The 16,025-nt window shown below is 46.8% G+C and overlaps 1 protein-coding gene across 1 annotated transcript in view; it reads right to left on the bottom strand.

Annotated features, from left to right (window-relative positions):
* Nucleotides 1-16,025, bottom strand: part of LARGE1 (LARGE xylosyl- and glucuronyltransferase 1) — a 587,913-nt gene that overhangs the window by 338,285 nt on the left and 233,603 nt on the right. The gene's annotated exons all lie outside the window — the stretch shown is intronic.

Here is a 16,025-nt window from a genome sequence, read left to right on the forward strand (position 1 = left end):
TTCCCAAGATCTCCCCCAGAAAAACCTACTAGTTTTGAAAATTGCAGCAAGAAAAGCTATCCTATGTTTATTAACCCTTCCACCTCACTGCTCAGGGCTCCAGGAGGGGTGAGCTCCACCAGAGCAACAAACAAGCCTGGGCTCTCATCCCAGTCGTCACTCACCCCTTCCCAGGGAAGGGGAACGACACAGCTGATCCAGAGTCTATGTGAAGGAGGTGCTCACCCTCAGCCTGACCCTGCTTCCCTGCGCTTTCGGGGTCCATCTGCCTGCAGGGAGCATGGGTCACGAGTCCCCATGGAGAGGACCTGATGAGGTTTGCTATGCTGCTAAGATGGTCTGATTTGGGTGAGGAAATAAGTCTACCTTGTGGAGACACATTCATTCTCCAAGCGGTTTCAACAAAAAGCAGTACCTTTCTGCCTGGTCCTATTTCTGTCTCTCAATGTGTTCTCATCTCAGATGTGGAAGAGAGGGGTATTACGTACTGATCCCTAAAACCTTGACCCTATAAAGAAAGTTAAGAACCAAGTCAGTCAATGGAAAGGTAGATCTGACAAGCCACAAATCATCTGCTTCTCACAAATATGACATGAAGCCCCTACCGTGTGCAAGGCATTATTTAGGTGATGGGGACACTTGGAGAAGAAGGCAGATACCGTCTTTCCCCGGGAGCTATTTATAGTTCAACAGGCGTATAATCAATCCCCGCTTAATTACTTAGTCATATTTGTGATAAGTACAAAGTGCTGTGAGAGACCTCATCAAGATTCTCTGTCTTGGTCAATGTCTCCACCAGATGGGCAAGCCTCAGACCCAGGAACTACTCAACACTAATGCTGCCCCCTCCCCTCACTCCCAAACTGGACCATAGCTAATCCATCATCTAGTCCTAGCTACTTCATCTCCTCATCACCTCACAGGGAAATCGGATTCTTTCCATCCCCACCAGCAACTCCACATGCTAATTTCCCAGGCGGTCTCTCCTCCAACTGCGGCAAATGGTCTTCCAACTGATCCACTCAGATCCATTCTTTTCTTTTTTTAAGCCCTGTTTAACTGTGGTAAAATGAAAACAGCATAAAATTTACTGTTTTTACCATTTTTTACATGTACAGTGCAGTGGTATTCAGTACATTCATACTGTTGTGTGACCATCACCACCGTCCATCTCCAAAACTTTTCTTCTTGCAAAACCGAAACTCTACAGCCATCAGACCATAGCTCTCCGTCCCCCCTTCCCTCAGCTCCTGGCAACCACCATTCTACTTTTGGCCTCTATGAATTTGACCACACTAGGTAGCTCACGTAAGAGGAATCACACAAGATGTGTCTTTTGATGGCCGGCTTCCTTTGCTTAGCAGAGTCCTTGACTTCAAGTGTTTGACTTCCGTTCTACTATCTCCAGCACCTGGCACCGTTGAACAAATTAGCTCAAGAAAACTTGACTTGGACAGGTTCAGAAAAGGCATATGCCTGAGAAAGTGAGATCTGATCCGAGGACTGAAAAACGAGAAAGAATTCACCAGGCAAAACTGGAAGAGGTAGAAGATCCAAAACAGAAGGGCAGGAACTCAAAGCCCTCAGGTGCCAAGGAGGTTGGTATATCTGCAAAACTGGGAAACAAACAACATAACACAGAACAAAGGCCATCGCCGGAGGAGCAGTGTGAACGGGAGGGGCAGTGGGGGGGGGCGTTCAGGTGATGGGCTGCCTGATGCAGCAGGACCTAAAGGCCTCAGCAAACTGATGTTCTCTGAAGACTCCCAATCCCAGCAAGTTCCAGTATAAACAGTACTACACTAGCGAGGGACTTTCCCAAAGAACTGTCTCTAAGCAGCTCTCCAAGACCACCCCCGACCCAGCACACACACATAAGGACTGCGTGCAGGGCAATAACCCTAATTTCTTATATGCATTATTTCAATTAATCCTCCCAACACCTCTCTGAAGGAAATATTCTCTCCGGTCTAGAGGACAGTAAAGTGAAGCAAAGACAAGTTAAGCAACTGGTCCTAGGTCATTCAGCTGGTAAGTGAAAGGGCCTGAGACTTGGATAAAGATCTGTCTGCAACATCCGTGATATTTTCACCGAGTCATGACCTTTTTTTTTTCTAATGTTACTTAAATTCTGGTTCCAAAAGACAGTTCTATGTTTTTATGCATTACAGACACCAGCAGTCTAAGTTGTAGGTGATATTTTGGTAATAAAGGGTATTTTTTGCACAAAACATCAAAAAGTGGCTCATGCAGATTCAGGGCTCACTGTCCTTGTTGGGAGACTCAGGTCACAGCTCTGAGGTTCCCCAAGGAAGCCCGACTCTGGAGATGAAACCAGAGGAGCAACAGACAGTCAGTTACTGGTGGGAGAATCCCCTGAGCCATGTCACTGGCCACATGCAGTTCTTTGCATGTGACAGTGTGTCTGGTGGGTTCAACCTACACGTCATACAGTCACAGATTCAAAGGGGAGAAAAAAATAGCTAGCTAAAAATGGTTTAGAAAGACAGTGAAAGAGAACTGAGAATGGCATCAAATGTACTAGACAAGTAAGTGAAAAGTCAAACTACATAAAGACCAATAGAGCTATACAATAAAAGTTAAAGTCTATTAATTCCCATCGAGACACTGAGATCCTCGAACAGGGGTTGGAAAACTTTTCCTTTAAAGGTCCAGATACTAAATATTTTAGACTCAACTGTGCCATCTGTAGCTCAAAGTAGCCACAGACAGTATATAAATAAAGCTGTGCTCCCATAAAACCTTATTTACAGAAACATGTGGTGAGCCTGATGTGACCTGCAGCCCGTAATTTGCCAAGCCCTGTAACTAAAGGTCAAAAACAAGTCTTCTCCAGATTCGCAGATGTAGAGAACAAACTAGTGGGTACCAGTGGGAAGAGGGAAGCGGGGAGGGGCCATAGAGGGGTAGGGGATTAAGAGGTACAAAATATTAGGTATAAAACAAGCTACAAGAATATATTGTACAACACAGGGGATACAGCCAGTGTTTTATAGTAACTATAAACGGAGTATAACCTTTAAAAGTTGCGAATCACTTTATTGCACTCTTGTAACTTATATAAGGTTGTATAGCAACTATATCTTAACAACAACAAAAATAATAAAGAACGACCCTCACATCCTTCAAAGCAATAACATAGAGCTTGGATTTCACACCAGAAGGGAAATTAAAATGTTTCCCAAACTCTTATATAATTTTCATAAAAGCCTACTCTGTGAGGCAAATATCATTTTATCCCCAGTCTACAGAAGAAGGAGCTGAGGCTCAGAGACCTTTAAACAATTTGCACAGGGCCGCCCAGGCCGTAAAGGGCAGGGCCAGGAGTAGAATCCAGGCATGCTGGGCTTTCAGCATTCAGGGGCTTTTCACCATGCCATAAGGAGATAGGTCTTGCGATGGAAAAGATCCAAAGGGGATTCAGTCTGCAATCTTTAGGGGCAAGGAACAGAAACTCACTCAAACCAGCCAACTGGAAAAAGGACAGGTTACCATCAACCCACGGAAATTGTGTAGGAACAAAGTACTCTGAGTCTTGGAGGGACCGAAAAGCCACTGGAAATCAAGGCAGCTATCTCTCCATGTCTTATCTCCCTCTTCCCATTCCTCGCTCCATCCCTCCCCATTTCCTTCCTTCCCTTCCTCCCCTCCTTCCCCCCTTCCCTTTCTCTCTCTTCCTCCTTCCCTCCCAACCTCCCTCTTTCAGAAGCCTGAGAGTCTCTCCTTTGCGCTTTCCTCAGGGATCTACAACATTCTCCCTGCTCTACAAGCTGGTGTCCTCTGCTGGCTCTCAAGTACATGCCTTCGCATCCCCAGGTGACATGAGAGCGAGTACACTGGCCAGAGTGGTACCGTTGCCCTGATGCCACCCTCTCCTTCTGCTCTAGGCCCACAGCTTATGCCCAGTGTCTCTTTGTCCAAATTCTTGGGATGGAGCATCTAACTGGTCACAAGCAAGTACAGGGAATAACCAGGGGTGGGTCACAGACGCATCCTTAGTCCCATCAGCCTGTGGATGATGGAGTAGGCCTGTGATGCCAAACATTTAGGAAGGCCTGCCAGACCCAGGGGCGAAAGCCAGTTCTCTGAGAAGCTGGCATTCACCTCAAACATACCTAACATCAGAAAGAGAGGAAGGATGATTGGGCTCTACAATGCGAGAGAAAGAGCAGACAGATTGGAGGCACGCAAAGCCAAGCTGGAACCAGAAAATTACTTAAAAGGAGTGGGATGTGTTTACTCAATTCGGGAAGAATCTGGAGGACTTGGAGAGGGACCAAGTGAGAGTGATAAAAATAATCAGATGCATGAAAAAATCCAATATGCGAAATGAAAAAAATACAATTGTGGCAAAGGTTGTTCTTATTTTATGTAAAGGGATACTACTCAACAGTTCAGAAAGCTGCTTTTTAACCCCATAAAGGGCAAATCACGAGGGGTGAGAACCAAAGCAGGGGCACCTATTTGACTCAAAAGAGTTGACAGTAAATTCCAACAGGGGCTGCGAATGGGTACAAAAAAGTGTCTGAATCGACATAAATAACCTGGTATAAATCATCACCTAAATGTGTACACAGGACACATGGTGGCATGGCTGGGGTAAGGAGCACTGCAAAGATTTCTTCTTCACTTTATAAGAGACTTCAACGTGGAGATGCTAGACCAGGAAACCTCATTAATTTCTCTGATTTCTCTATCCAAATGGTCCTTAGGCAACGAGAGATACACCTCTGCTCAAGTTCTGTTTTTAGCACGAGCACTGAGAACAGCTCTGTTTCTGCTTCTCCAAGCTGACCCAGATCTCTCGGCGTCTCTTAATGACGTGCTGAGATCTGAGGATAGTTTGTGATTTTGCTGTGATTTACCCTCCACAAATCTGAGCAGAGAGCACTATGGTACAGAAAGGACCTTCGTGATTACCACGAGGAAGGGGCACATCCGAGACGGTTTTGCATCTTGATGGCTAAGACATCGTGGTAGGGGTAGAGGTGACTCCCCATCTATTCCCTTTTCTCAATGTTCTACTAGTAAAAGAGTTGACCACTGGGGAAACAGTCTCAATGCTTTAGGCAGTGAGTCTTAATGGCAGAATTATCTTTAGAGATTTGTAAAAAAAAAAATTATATATATTTATTTATTTATTTCCCAGGCCCCTACCCACAAAACTCCAATTCAGCACGTATGCCATTATATTTTTTTAATTTAATATGGGTCTGGGGATTGCCCATCTGGAGAGCCCTTCAGATGGCTCTGTCATATAGTCAGCCCTGAGAACCGCTGGTTTAGGGCACGCAACGTTTAAACAAGGACACCGACACTTTGGGCAAGGAGAAAAAGCAGAGGAATAAAGATCTCCACGGGCCAGCAAGTGAAGTTGGGAGCTGCCCATCCAGTGAGCTATCTGAAACAGAGCGGCTGAGTTACACATCCAAGAGGTGGCTCAGGAGAGAGGGCCGAATGCTGAGCCCCAGTGGAAACGTCAGAAGAGGAGGCTCATTTCTGCATCGGGGGAAGGAGGGTCTGAACAGACGTGAAGTTCCTCTGAAACCCCACGAATGCAAGATTCCCTCAGGGGTAGAATGCCCTGAAGCCTCTGACATGGCTTTCCAGGCCCGTGTTCAGACTGAAGATGACACAAGGTTCTGACAGTTCTACCACACACTGAACCGAACACTTGCTTTTCCCTTTTCCCTGAACACTTCTGCCCATCCCTTATCTATCAGAAGTCACTCCCAAATATTCACAGGGTGTTTTAAAAATAACCCCTTCCCCAAAGACCTTCCTGAACTGAGTGTACACACATGTATTGTTTAACAGATGTACACCTAAGCATTCATCGCTAAGACAGTCCTCCAGATCACTCCATGGCTTACTCCTGACTTTAATGAAGTTGTGGCCCAAAGGCCACCAGGTCCAAGACACCTGCCTTGGCCACTCCATCTCAGGTAGCCTCCTACACCAAGTACCGCTGGCTATCTGCCTCCCCCATCCTTCTTCACGGCACATACCATCACTTGACATTCTATTGTTTAAACTTAATATCTATCTCTCCCATTAAGATACAAGCGTCCTGAGATCAAGGAGTCGGTTTTGCTCGCTGGTTACCTCCAGTACCTAGAAGAGCACCCAGCACAAAGTGAGTCCTCAGATCTTCACGGGCTGAACAATCAATGTAGGAATTGATCTATGTGCCAGCCACTTGCCGGTGACAGGCTGTAATGAGTTGACCTGGGCTCCCCCAAATTTGTTATGCTGACGCACAAACCCCCAATACCTCAGAACGGGACCCTTTTTGGAAATAGGGTGGTTGCCGATGTAATTAGTTAAGCTGAGGTCAGACTCCGATGAAGCGGGCCCCTAATCCAGTAATGACTGGTGTCCTTAGAAAACGGGGAATTTGGAAAGAAACATGCATGCAAGAGAAGGCTGCGGAAGACTGGGGTGATGCTGCCACAAGTCGAGGAACTACCAGAAGTGGGGAGAGAGGCCGGAAAAGACCGTTCCCTAGCACCGTTGTGGGTCATGGCCCCGCCCACATCTGGATTTCGGACTTCCCGCCTCCAGAAATCTTAGCGACCATACGTTTCTTTTGTTTAAGCCACTTGGGTTGCGGCACTTTATTGTGGCAGCCCTAGCAGGCTAATACACGGGGACTCCAAATTGAGGACGTCACCTTCAAGTCTAAAGCTGCTGACAGTCCCCATCTGGGTCACCCAAAGCAAGGGGCTGCAGGCCAGTTTCGAAAAATGGGGTCTCCACTGAGTCTCCGAACACTGATAAAGGGTAGTAAGTGGTGGGAGTAAGTGGACAGCTAAGTGAGATGACCACTTTCGTGGGAAACACACTCAGGTGAATTCAGAGATACAGGCATGTTTACAACAAAACCAGTCAGTGGTCTCTTGCCTGGACCTTTCTACTTCCAGAACTGAGGGGGAGGCCAAAAGAGATCTTTGATAAACAAAGATGGACCCGTCGGGTTTTACAGTAACTATTAGCTGGGAGTAGCTCTTGCCCCATCCATCGAGCCTTTGGGAGGGACGTGAAAAACCAATCGGAATGGTTGTGCCATCCTCCTGGGTCCCAGTGAACAGGCTCTTGCCTTTTGGAAAGGGCGAAGCCCACCCATGAGTGTGAAAGATGCAGATTCTTCTTGCATTTAGCAAAGAGGATCCTGACTTTCAGATGTCTCACTGAGGCGCTACCCAGAAGGCAAGTCATTATTTCAACTCAGATGTCTTCCCAGAATACCCCCCTGTCATCTGCTTTCAAAAAAAACTGAAAAGATGATGTTGCTGGAAATGTCATCTGCCTGTTACGCAGAAGCGAAATCAAAGTGCTCTTTGTGTTAAATGTGACTATCATCACACTTGAAATCCAGAGCATAAATGTTACTAATACCCTCTGCAGTCACCCACCCAGTTATCAGCTGGAGGAGGCTGCAAAGACCGATTCAGATTTCGTAATTTCGCCTCTTATTTTTTCTTGTTCGTTTAAAAATAGCACAGTGTTTTAATTGCACTCAACTTAATGTACTATACCTGCCAGTTCCAACACCCTTCATTATTTATATTGCTGGAAAAGCACTTAAAAATCAAATTGCATAATTTGTACTTGTACATCTTTAAGGTAGATTTCTATCTGAAATTGTCAAGTAGCAGTGACAGCACTGCTCTGAAATATTAAACTTTAACAAGTTGGCAACCCCTAAACACATACAGAGAATAATGGAAACTGGTCATTAGTTATTTGAGTAGGTAGCTATTAAAAGAGGAGTTGAAAAGTCAATCCCTGTCTATAATTTTTAGGAGCAAGGGGTCTAGGGCCAGCTTGCCCGAGTTCAAATCCCGGGTCTGCTGTTTACTAGCCCTGTGTCCTTAGGCCCGTGACTTAAACTTCCTGTGCTTTCTCTTTCTCCTCTGTTAAATAAGAACACTAATGATACCTACCTCAAAGGAGTGTGGTTAAGATGAAATCAGATAACATACATAAACCTTTCAGAGTGGTGCCCGGCATACCGTAAGCACAATTTAAGCACTTGCTAAACTAAGTATTTCCCATAATATTAGTAACTACCACCACTCTTATAACAATAATAATCCTTATTCCTTCACTCTATATTAGAGTGATTCTGTCAACTAGATTTGCACCAAATATTCCCTTTGGATTTCTATTTCTCAATTGTCATTCGGGGCGGGGGGGGGGGGGGGGGGGCGTTCCCTGTGTTCTCAGAAAGTGTTTGCTAATTTGGAATTTTCACTTTGAGGATAATCTTTTCAAACTTCATAGAAGCACAATCAGGATCATCTGGACCGCTATCTTAGAGCGGAGCCCAATGTCACTGCCTGCTTCTGCACCTGGGTTTATGGTCATGCTGTTCCCAGGTTGTACCCACGACCTTAAGTGTCCTGGGCTAGTGAGAACAGAACAAAGACTGGATACCTAAATGACGCTGGGACACCGCACAACGGCCAAGGATGCAAAGTGGTTTGGGGCTCTCTAGTGAGAAGAGAGGAAAGCAAGGAAAGGCAAGCCATAACGTGGCACACGGGCATCCCAAATTCTATGAAACCACGGTCCACCCCATATTTATGCTGGGAGAGTAACACAGCACCACCTGACATAATAAAACCACGTTGATAATTTGAACTTTTTGTTGATTGTGCAGTTTTGTTAGAAATATTATATACAGCTGTGTATTGTACTATTCCAGTTGATTCAAGCTATCTCTTCACAGACGTTGCACCAAGGTGCACACGTAAGTAACATTATAATGAGAATTACGTCTGTGAAAATTGTGCTGCTTGGGAGAGGGCTGGCAAGATGCTCAAGCTGAAGGACCTTAGCCTAAAGAGAGATACATGGAGCAAATGGGCTGTGATCTGGCCCCGGCCTCTCTCCCCTCCCCGAGCACCCCAGGCTATTCCCTGTCACCAGGCCTCTACTATTTCCTCCAAATGGGAAACTCTCACACAACTCTCAGATCCCTCTAACACCCATCCATGGAAGTCCTCCGACTCCAGCAGGCAGAACTTAGCTCTTCTTTGACTAGTTCTGTCGCCCTGCACGCAGCCTTCCATTTCAGCAACTATCTCTTTGTGTGAAACCCTCTCTGGTCACATCTGTGTTCTTAGAAAACAGAAGGATGCTGCAAACCAGAGACCATAGATCTGTTTTTTTTTAACGTCTTTATTGGAGTATAATTGCTTTACAATGGTGTGTTAGTTTCTGCTTTGTAACAAAGTGAATCGTTATGCATATACATATATCCCCATATCTCCTCCCTCTTGCGTTTCCCTCCCACCCTCCCTATCCCACTCCAAGACCACGCATCTTTGAATTGCTGGATCTACACCAACTAACGTATAATGTGCCGTAAAGCAGAAGCTCGGTGAAAATACACCTGTGAGTGTATCACCTACTGTGGGCCAGACATTCTGCTGTGTGCCTGTCGCTGTGTTATCTGGACCCAAGGGAACACCAGAGACGTGTGGTTTGATTTCACTGGGACTTGGGAAGCCAATCCTTAGCCCATAGTGACACCAACAGGGACTTCCCTGGCAGTCCAGGGGATAAGACTCCGTGTTTCCACTGCAAGGGGCATGGGTTTGATCCCTGGTGGGGGAACTAAGATCCCACAAGCTGTGTGGTACAGCCAAAAAAATAAAAAAGTGACACCAACAGCAGGAAGTTCAGCCCAGGTTTCCTGGTTCCAACCCACCGTGTAAGAGGAACAGTAACAGTGGTGGACATAACAATAGGTAACACATTATAAGCTCCCATGTAACAAGTATTATGCTAGGCGCTTTGCATTTTTATTTTAGCCTTAGAACACGGTAAGACATATGCTGTCATCATCTCCATTTTTAGAGGAGAGGAAACTGAGGAACAGAGTGATTAGGCAATGTACCAAAAAGTCACACAGCTGCTAAATGGTGGCGACGGTAAGTGAACCATCTACCACGCCTGCCTCTCTTCCCAGCAGTCTGACTGTACACCACCAGGAGAGCGGGGACCCTCTCTGTAGCCCTTCGTGAAAAGCCCAACTGTGGGTCCAGAACTACTAGAATAGAATTGTTTTAATGGAGGTAAAGCCTCCACAGAGTCTAGGACATGGCCGCATCTTCATATTACTAGCGCTGGGAGCAATAGTTGTAACAAGACTGCTCTAGCTGGAAGGCTGTCCCTTGCCACGGCAGCCAGGAGAGCGGGGAGGTGCTGAAAGTAAACTATTCCGAGATACTAACGTAAGAGTTTTACAGTGAGAAGGTCTTTAGTAAGACACGGAGCAAGACGTAGGACCAAATGTGCTTGCCCTTAAGTCAGCAGCGTCAGAAATCATCACGGGTGGTACCCAAGGTGAATACAGATTGTGCCTGGGGAAGGAGTGTCGTATGACCCCTCTCTCTGGAATTCCTTCTCTCTGGCACCTGTTCTCTTTCTCAACCCAAGCTCCCCACCACCGACATGTTGACAACAAACTAAGAGGAAACGTGAGAAAACCATGATACAATGACAGAGACCAATTAGAGCACAAAGACTGGCCCTGGGCTATCCATGTGTTTTATACCCTCGTGTCCCTGGTACCCACAGGGCGCAACCTACCCTCAAGGAACAAGACTGATGCAGGAGACCCCTTGAGGACCTTTTCTTTGAGGACTAATCTCATGTTTCACTGGCTTCCTAAGTAGTACTGCCTATTAGCAACGGAGTGGCTCATTTAGGAACAGTTATGGCTGCACAGAACGCCATGGGGACCGCGGAATTTCAGGACCTAGCTCATTGGGGGTCGCTATGTTGTCATGACAAGTTTCTCATTAGTTACGAGTCAGGCACCCAGGGGTGGAGAAAAATGTTGCCAAGTCAGCTAAGTGTCTCCAAGAAGCAGAGAACTTATTACATAACGCGACCCTCTCCTCCCAGCAACCTCCCGCACATCTGGCCAAGATGGCATGCCAATCCTACCTGCCTTCCTACAGTCGCCTTCCCTTTCTCCACCCCCAACCCCTCCTGCTGTTCCAGCCAAGGCTCTGAGCTTTTTACTTCACTGCCTTAAGGTGCCCTATGACATCTGCTGAGGGTCCACAGCATTTTGAGTCTTCATTTTGATGACTTCCTAGGGTGGAACCGCCATGCTTCTCCAGACTCCTAACAGCAGAGGTTTCCCTGGGAATAAGCATGTAATCAAGACAGAGCCCACTGAAATCCATCCTTAAACCCTGCACACAGGGAGGGGGAGGAAAAGAGCATCTGGCTCAGGAAGGTGTGTGTGGGCAGCTGGCATAGGTCCCGGAGATGACAAAGGCAGCATGATGGGGACCTAGAAACCCTGGGCGCTAGGTGGGTGTGGAGCCAACATGAGGGCACGAATATGCAAGAGATACCCAGAGCGATTCTGCCTGAAATGCTGACAGCAGATCCTCCTGGAGGCATCTATGAAAGTGTGTGGAAATTCCTGAAAATAGGAATATGAGGAACACGTGCTATCAAACTGCATTCAAAGTTGCATCGCTAATACCCAAATTATGGAATCCAAGCATATCCCACTGGGACATCTGGGGGAGCAGGGGTTTTCTATGTTTGGCATACTCCAGAAATAATGGCATCAGAATCAATTGTGAGGTTTGTCCAAATGCATGTTCCCAGGCCATAACCTCAGTCTGACTGAACCAGAATCCCAGGCAAGGTCTCAGGAATGTGCCATTTCTAACAGTGGATTAAACTGTGGATTTTACTCCCACTGAAGACGGAGATCACTGCTGTGTAAAGTTGTGGAATCAGATCTGGGTTCTAAGTGTGGTCCTGAGGATGAGGACAGCTTTGGAAGATGTCCCTCATCTAAGCAATGTCCCTGCTGAGGGCTGAATGTGGGTCTGGTACTCGCATGCCCACAACCTTGTAGAAAACAGAGAAATAACCCTGACACCAATAAAGCAAAGAGCACGCAAGTCATGTTTTCACAGCGCCTCAACTTTCTCAGCTGTAAAATGTGGACGATCCCAGCACGACCCCACCTGGTTGCGCAAGACCCAAACAAGAGGGAGACAGACGTGGAGAGCAATTAGCAGAAGGTTTGGCACAGGATAACGGCTCAAAAGGTGATATATTCATCTATGACAGTATCTATCAATCCATCTACCTATACGGAGTGCATATAAATTTACCAAGCGTACAAAGATGCAGCAAAACATGGCAAATGACTCTCCTTTCTGTGGGCACCTGAATCTTTAACCCGTCGCAGCTCAGGGATACAGCAGGCAACGTGGTCCACAGTTGACCAGGGCCTGAGACTCAATACTTCCTCTCGTGAACTAGAGCTTAAGGAATCAGCTTAGGACTGCCTGACTCTCTTTCCCTGGCATATCCAATCCATCACCAAGTCCCACAGGTATCACAATATATCCCGAATCCAAATACTTCTTAGCACCTCCACTTGGGAACACCATGGCCTGGACCAACACCAGCTCTGTCCAGGGAGACAACAGCCTCCACCCCGGTTCCGACTACAAAATTCCTCCCAGCCAACACTCTCTCCACACAGCAGGGCCGTGCTCTGAGCCCATCGATGTAGGGTTCCAGCATTTAGCAAATAAAAATACAGAATGCCCAGTTATGTCCAAATTACACAATTAACTGTGGTTTATCCACAATTCAAATTTAACTGGCCACCCTGTATTTTTTTTAAATATAAATCTGATTCTTTTTTTAAAATTAATTTATTTATCATTTTTGGCTGTGTTGGGTCTTCGTCTCTGTGCGAGGGCTTTCTCTAGTTGCGGCGAGCAGGGGCCACTCTTCATCGCAGTGCGCGGGCCTCTCACTGTCACGGCCTCTCTTGTTGCGGAGCACAGGCTCCGGACGCCAGGCTCAGTAGTTGTGGCTCACGGGCCAAGCCACTCCGCGGCACGTGGGATCCTCCCAGACCAGGGTCCGAACCCGCGTCCCCTGCATCGGCAGACAGACTCCCAACCACTGCACCACCAGGGAAGCCCGCCACCCTGTATTTTATCTGGCAACCCTCTACCAATGGCTTCCTGCTGCACTCAGAATCAAAACCCATCTCCTTACTAGCGTCTGTGCGGCCCACACCACTGGCACTGGCCCTCTGCTCTCACCTCCTCCTCCTTGCTGTCCCTTGAGTACATCAATCTTGCTGGGCCTCCAGATGGCTACACGTGTCATTCCTTCTACCTGGGACACTATTCCCTCAGATCCTAGCTTGGTTCCATCCCCTGGCTCCATTCAGCCCTCTGATCCAAGACAGCCTCTTCTAGGAAGTCCTCCCTGTCCCAAAACCCCACTCTCCACCAGCCCCTCGGGCTCCATTTCTTTACCTTGATTATTTTATAACCTTCATTGCTAGTGGACAGAATTGCCTATCCATTGCCCTTATTAGAAAGCAAGTTTTATGAGCACAAAGACTCTCTTAGTCATGAATGTACCCCCAGAGCTGAGGACAACGGGTGGCACATAATAGGTGCGAAATAAACAGTCCTGGAGTGAAGGAATGTTGGAAAAGGCCTTGCATCCCACCCCACTCCAGAGAGCTGCACAGAAACCTTGCCAGCCCGAAACGCCAGGAGGTGGGGGAACGGCTCAGGTACAGCTTGTGCTGGCCAAGTGTGGCAGGACGGGAGGGGGCGGGGAGGCAGTAAGAGGACCTGTTCATCAGGCAGGTGCAATGCCAACCTGGGACGCCTACCTAAGAAGTCGAAATATCCCCAAGGCCAATTCTTGTCCTATTATTCCTCAAGAAAAGGGCCCTCACAAGGAAAACAAATCTATGGTTACCAAAGGGGAAAGGGTGATGGGGGGCGGGTGGGTGGAGGGATAAATTAGGAATTTGGGATTAGCAGATACACACTACCATGTATAAAATAGATAAACAAGGACCTACTGTATAGCACAGGGAATGATACTCAATTCTTATAACAACCTATAATGGAAAAAAGAATCTGAAAAAAATATATACATATGTATGTATAACTGAATCACTTTGCTCTACACCTGAAACTAATACAACACTGTAAATCAACTATACCTCAATTTCACCTCAATTTTAAAAAAAGGGCCCTCAATCAGCTTCTCTCCATGGATGGTAAACAATAAAACGTCATGCCTGCAGAGAACTTCCATATGTTCGTTTTCTCCCAAGATTCACTGCAACCACACGTGGGAGGTCTGACTGTCCTCATTTTACTGGGGAGGAAATCAAGGCTCAGAAAGGTTAGGTAACTAATCCAAGATCACACAGCTAGGAAGTAACCAAGTCAGGATTTAAACACAGTGAAACGTAGCCAGTTCAGAGTAGGGACTCAAGAGCCGGAACGCCTGGGATGAAACCCAGGCCTGACGCCCTCTCTACCATGACGCCCATCTATAAAGCAGCCGCAAGAAGAGCAGTACTTGCCTCACAGAGACAGGCTGAAGATTAAAAGAGTCCTAACTGCTGAGAACACCGCCTGGCACAAAGGAAGTAGAACCTAAGTGGTAAGCACCTCTTTAAGCTTAGATTTTGGGAGTCCAAATCCCTCGTGTGTTGCACTGCTTTGAACACTTCCTCTGGCTCCTGCCCCTCCTCCACTGGCCACGTCGGCCCCTCTCCGACCCCTCTCTCTGAACCTGGGTCTCCTCATCTGCAAGCTGACAGAAATGGCCTTGGCTGGTCATTAAGCCCCTCCGTGCTAATTAGCTGGGCTCCCAGGATCTGTCTGCTTCTTCCCTTCTGACTGTCACATGCTCACTACTTGGCCCCACTGCACCTCCCGAAATTTTCAACCCCCTCCCCCCACTGGCCTGAACCTTCTCCAGTTCAGGAGGAGCTTTGCAAGACTTCATGTCTCTCTTGAGCACATACCCAAATGTAAAAACACTACATTAAACGCCAGGCCCTGGTTTAGAGCTCCAAGCCAGTAAATTAAAAATGATAGTTCCCACAGTAACCATCTCTCTTCCTACCGTGCCCATTTTTAGAACTGTGTATTACTGTACGGGTTGACAAATTTACTGCCTGCCTGCGTGTCTGTGTGTGCGTGTGTCTGGCTAACTTATGAGGAATGCAAAAATTCATTCCAAACTGTTCTGACTTTGGGGAGATAAAATTCTCAGCCACAGTCATGCGGTAGTGATCTCTCTCTGCCTGTGGTCCATTTCCTATAACAGGAGTCACTACACACTGAACCCGGATGATCAAGGAGCCCTACTCCATCCTCTGCTCCTGTGCATCGTGGAACAGGAAGCCGCAAGCCAGCAGGATTCCTGGGGCTTGTGTCATGCTGTGTGTCTGGGGGCTAACTTCAAACCCTGCTGGAGTGCCAGGATTTGGTTTGGCAAGTATCAAGATAGATAAAAGCACAGAGATGAGACAGAGATGGGGGAAGAAAGAAGAAGAAAAAAAGGCATGGAGCAGCAGGCTGGGAGGAGAAATTGAGGGAGACAAAAAGGGAAGGGGGATCTCTGGGAAAAAAACAAACAAAAAGGGAAGAGGAACTGCAGGTAGTCCAAAAAGTAGAAAAGACCAAAGGAAAGAAGGAGTGCTGGGCCAGGCCCCAAGAGAAGGGAGTAAGTAGAAGCATAAAGAGGAAACAAACAAACAAAAAAAGAGTATAATTAAAATGGACGGGACCTGGCCTGAGGAACAGCAGCGGGAGATTCAAGAGTAGGGTGGTGTGAAAGAGGGCAACAGCAGAAGCAAGAAAAACTACAGTCCTGCAGCCTGTGGAACAAAAACCACATTCACAGAAAGACAGACAAGAAGAAAAGGCAGAGGGCTATGTACCAGATGAAGGAACAAGAGAAAACCCCAGAAAAACAACTAAATGAAGTGGAGATAGGCAGCCTTCCAGAAAAAGAACTCAGAATCATGATAGTGAAGATGATCCAGGACCTCGGAAAAAGAATGGAGGCAGAGATCGAGAAGATGCAAGAAATGTTTAACAAAGATCTAGAAGAATTAAAGAACAAACAAACAGAGATGAACAATACAATAACTAAAATGAAAACTACAC

The sequence above is a fragment of the Aethalodelphis obliquidens genome, unplaced genomic scaffold, assembly GCF_003676395.1.
Source record: "Aethalodelphis obliquidens isolate GAN/ISIS:26980383/991018 unplaced genomic scaffold, ASM367639v1 scaffold8, whole genome shotgun sequence".
NCBI classification, from domain to species: Eukaryota; Metazoa; Chordata; class Mammalia; order Artiodactyla; family Delphinidae; genus Aethalodelphis; species Aethalodelphis obliquidens.